Raw genomic sequence first — 5,029 nt, forward strand, 5'->3', positions numbered from 1 at the left:
GAGAATGCCTCCAACTTTCACAATAGCAAGAGAATGCCTCCAACTTTCACAATAGCAAGAGAATGCCTCCAACTTTCACAATAGCAAGAGAATGCCTCCAACTTTCACAATAGCAAGAGAATGCCTCCAACTTTCACAATAGCAAGAGAATGCCTCCAACTTTCACAATAGCAAGAGAATGCCTCCAACTTTCACAATAGCAAGAGAATGCCTCCAACTTTCACAATAGCAAGAGAATGCCTCCAACTTTCACAATAGCAAGAGAATGCCTCCAACTTTCACAATAGCAAGAGAATGCCTCCAACTTTCACAATAGCAAGAGAATGTCTCCAACTTTCACGATAGCAAGAGAATGCCTCCAACTTTCACAATAGCAAGAGAATGCCTCCAACTTTCACAATAGCAAGAGAATGCCTCCAACTTTCACAATAGCAAGAGAATGTCTCCAACTTTCACAATAGCAGGAGAATGCCTCCAACTTTCACGATAGCAAGAGAATGCCTCCAACTTTCACAATAGCAAGAGACTGCCTCCAACTTTCACAATAGCAAGAGAATGTCTCCAACTTTCACAATAGCAGGAGAATGCCTCCAACTTTCACGATAGCAAGAGAATGCCTCCAACTTTCACAATAGCAAGAGAATGCCTCCAACTTTCACAATAGCAAGAGAATGCCTCCAACTTTCACAATAGCAAGAGAATGTCTCCAACTTTCACAATAGCAGGAGAATGCCTCCAACTTTCACGATAGCAAGAGAATGCCTCCAACTTTCACAATAGCAAGAGACTGCCTCCAACTTTCACAATAGCAAGAGAATGTCTCCAACTTTCACAATAGCAGGAGAATGCCTCCAACTTTCACGATAGCAAGAGAATGCCTCCAACTTTCACAATAGCAAGAGAATGCCTCCAACTTTCACAATAGCAAGAGAATGTCTCCAACTTTCACAATAGCAGGAGAATGCCTCCAACTTTCACAATAGCAAGAGAATGCCTCCAACTTTCACAATAGCAAGAGAATGCCTCCAACTTTCACAATAGCAAGAGAATGCCTCCAACTTTGACAATAGCAAGAGAATGCCTCCAACTTTCACAATAGCAAGAGAATGCCTCCAACTTTCACAATAGCAAGAGAATGTCTCCAACTTTCACAATAGCAAGAGAATGCCTCCAACTTTCACAATAGCAAGAGAATGCCTCCAACTTTCACAATAGCAAGAGAATGCCTCCAACTTTCACAATAGCAAGAGAATGCCTCCAACTTTCACAATAGCAAGAGAATGCCTCCAACTTTCACAATAGCAAGAGAATGCCTCCAACTTTCACAATAGCAAGAGAATGCCTCCAACTTTCACAATAGCAAGAGAATGCCTCCAACTTTCACAATAGCAAGAGAATGCCTCCAACTTTCACAATAGCAAGAGAATGCCTCCAACTTTCACAATAGCAAGAGAATGTCTCCAACTTTCACAATAGCAAGAGAATGCCTCCAACTTTCACAATAGCAAGAGAATGCCTCCAACTTTCACAATAGCAAGAGAATGTCTCCAACTTTCACGATAGCAAGAGAATGCCTCCAACTTTCACAATAGCAAGAGAATGCCTCCAACTTTCACAATAGCAAGAGAATGCCTCCAACTTTCACAATAGCAAGAGAATGTCTCCAACTTTCACAATAGCAGAGAATGCCTCCAACTTTCACGATAGCAAGAGAATGCCTCCAACTTTCACAATAGCAAGAGACTGCCTCCAACTTTCACAATAGCAAGAGAATGTCTCCAACTTTCACAATAGCAGGAGAATGCCTCCAACTTTCACGATAGCAAGAGAATGCCTCCAACTTTCACAATAGCAAGAGAATGCCTCCAACTTTCACAATAGCAAGAGAATGCCTCCAACTTTCACAATAGCAAGAGAATGTCTCCAACTTTCACAATAGCAAGAGAATGCCTCCAACTTTCACAATAGCAAGAGAATGCCTCCAACTTTCACAATAGCAGGAGAATGCCTCCAACTTTCACAATAGCAAGAGAATGCCTCCAACTTTCACAATAGCAAGAGAATGCCTCCAACTTTCACAATAGCAAGAGAATGCCTCCAACTTTCACAATAGCAAGAGAATGCCTCCAACTTTCACAATAGCAAGAGAATGCCTCCAACTTTCACGATAGCAAGAGAATGTCTCCAACTTTCACGATAGCAAGAGAATGCCTCCAACTTTCACAATAGCAAGAGAATGCCTCCAACTTTCACAATAGCAAGAGAATGCCTCCAACTTTCACAATAGCAAGAGAATGCCTCCAACTTTCACAATAGCAAGAGAATGCCTCCAACTTTCACAATAGCAAGAGAATGCCTCCAACTTTCACAATAGCAAGAGAATGCCTCCAACTTTCACAATAGCAAGAGAATGCCTCCAACTTTCACAATAGCAAGAGAATGCCTCCAACTTTCACAATAGCAAGAGAATGCCTCCAACTTTCACAATAGCAAGAGAATGCCTCCAACTTTCACAATAGCAAGAGAATGTCTCCAACTTTCACAATAGCAAGAGAATGCCTCCAACTTTCACAATAGCAAGAGAATGCCTCCAACTTTCACGATAGCAAGAGAATGTCTCCAACTTTCACGATAGCAAGAGAATGCCTCCAACTTTCACAATAGCAAGAGAATGCCTCCAACTTTCACAATAGCAAGAGAATGCCTCCAACTTTCACAATAGCAAGAGAATGCCTCCAACTTTCACAATAGCAAGAGAATGCCTCCAACTTTCACAATAGCAAGAGAATGCCTCCAACTTTCACAATAGCAAGAGAATGCCTCCAACTTTCACAATAGCAAGAGAATGCCTCCAACTTTCACAATAGCAAGAGAATGCCTCCAACTTTCACAATAGCAAGAGAATGCCTCCAACTTTCACAATAGCAAGAGAATGCCTCCAACTTTCACAATAGCAGGAGAATGCCTCCAACTTTCACAATAGCAAGAGAATGCCTCCAACTTTCACAATAGCAAGAGAATGCCTCCAACTTTCACAATAGCAAGAGAATGCCTCCAACTTTCACAATAGCAAGAGAATGCCTCCAACTTTCACAATAGCAAGAGACTGCCTCCAACTTTCACAATAGCAAGAGAATGCCTCCAACTTTCACAATAGCAAGAGAATGCCTCCAACTTTCACAATAGCAAGAGACTGCCTCCAACTTTCACAATAGCAAGAGAATGCCTCCAACTTTCACAATAGCAAGAGAATGTCTCCAACTTTCACAATAGCAAGAGAATGCCTCCAACTTTCACAATAGCAAGAGAATGCCTCCAACTTTCACAATAGCAGGAGAATGCCTCCAACTTTCACAATAGCAAGAGAATGCCTCCAACTTTCACAATAGCAAGAGAATGCCTCCAACTTTCACAATAGCAAGAGAATGCCTCCAACTTTCACAATAGCAAGAGAATGCCTCCAACTTTCACAATAGCAAGAGACTGCCTCCAACTTTCACAATAGCAAGAGAATGCCTCCAACTTTCACAATAGCAAGAGAATGCCTCCAACTTTCACAATAGCAAGAGAATGCCTCCAACTTTCACAATAGCAAGAGAATGCCTCCAACTTTCACGATAGCAAGAGAATGCCTCCAACTTTCACAATAGCAAGAGAATGCCTCCAACTTTCACAATAGCAAGAGAATGCCTCCAACTTTCACAATAGCAAGAGAATGCCTCCAACTTTCACAATAGCAAGAGAATGCCTCCAACTTTCACAATAGCAAGAGAATGCCTCCAACTTTCACAATAGCAAGAGAATGCCTCCAACTTTCACAATAGCAAGAGAATGCCTCCAACTTTCACAATAGCAAGAGAATGCCTCCAACTTTCACAATAGCAAGAGAATGCCTCCAACTTTCACAATAGCAAGAGAATGTCTCCAACTTTCACAATAGCAAGAGAATGCCTCCAACTTTCACAATAGCAAGAGAATGCCTCCAACTTTCACAATAGCAAGAGAATGTCTCCAACTTTCACGATAGCAAGAGAATGCCTCCAACTTTCACAATAGCAAGAGAATGCCTCCAACTTTCACAATAGCAAGAGAATGCCTCCAACTTTCACAATAGCAAGAGAATGTCTCCAACTTTCACAATAGCAGGAGAATGCCTCCAACTTTCACGATAGCAAGAGAATGCCTCCAACTTTCACAATAGCAAGAGACTGCCTCCAACTTTCACAATAGCAAGAGAATGTCTCCAACTTTCACAATAGCAGGAGAATGCCTCCAACTTTCACGATAGCAAGAGAATGCCTCCAACTTTCACAATAGCAAGAGAATGCCTCCAACTTTCACAATAGCAAGAGAATGCCTCCAACTTTCACAATAGCAAGAGAATGTCTCCAACTTTCACAATAGCAGGAGAATGCCTCCAACTTTCACGATAGCAAGAGAATGCCTCCAACTTTCACAATAGCAAGAGACTGCCTCCAACTTTCACAATAGCAAGAGAATGTCTCCAACTTTCACAATAGCAGGAGAATGCCTCCAACTTTCACGATAGCAAGAGAATGCCTCCAACTTTCACAATAGCAAGAGAATGCCTCCAACTTTCACAATAGCAAGAGAATGTCTCCAACTTTCACAATAGCAGGAGAATGCCTCCAACTTTCACAATAGCAAGAGAATGCCTCCAACTTTCACAATAGCAAGAGAATGCCTCCAACTTTCACAATAGCAAGAGAATGCCTCCAACTTTGACAATAGCAAGAGAATGCCTCCAACTTTCACAATAGCAAGAGAATGCCTCCAACTTTCACAATAGCAAGAGAATGTCTCCAACTTTCACAATAGCAGGAGAATGCCTCCAACTTTCACGATAGCAAGAGAATGCCTCCAACTTTCACAATAGCAAGAGAATGTCTCCAACTTTCACAATAGCAGGAGAATGCCTCCAACTTTCACGATAGCAAGAGAATGCCTCCAACTTTCACAATAGCAAGAGACTGCCTCCAACTTTCACAATAGCAAGAGAATGTCTCCA

Source organism: Nerophis ophidion, linkage group LG28, assembly GCF_033978795.1.
Source record: "Nerophis ophidion isolate RoL-2023_Sa linkage group LG28, RoL_Noph_v1.0, whole genome shotgun sequence".
Lineage (NCBI taxonomy): Eukaryota > Metazoa > Chordata > Actinopteri > Syngnathiformes > Syngnathidae > Nerophis > Nerophis ophidion.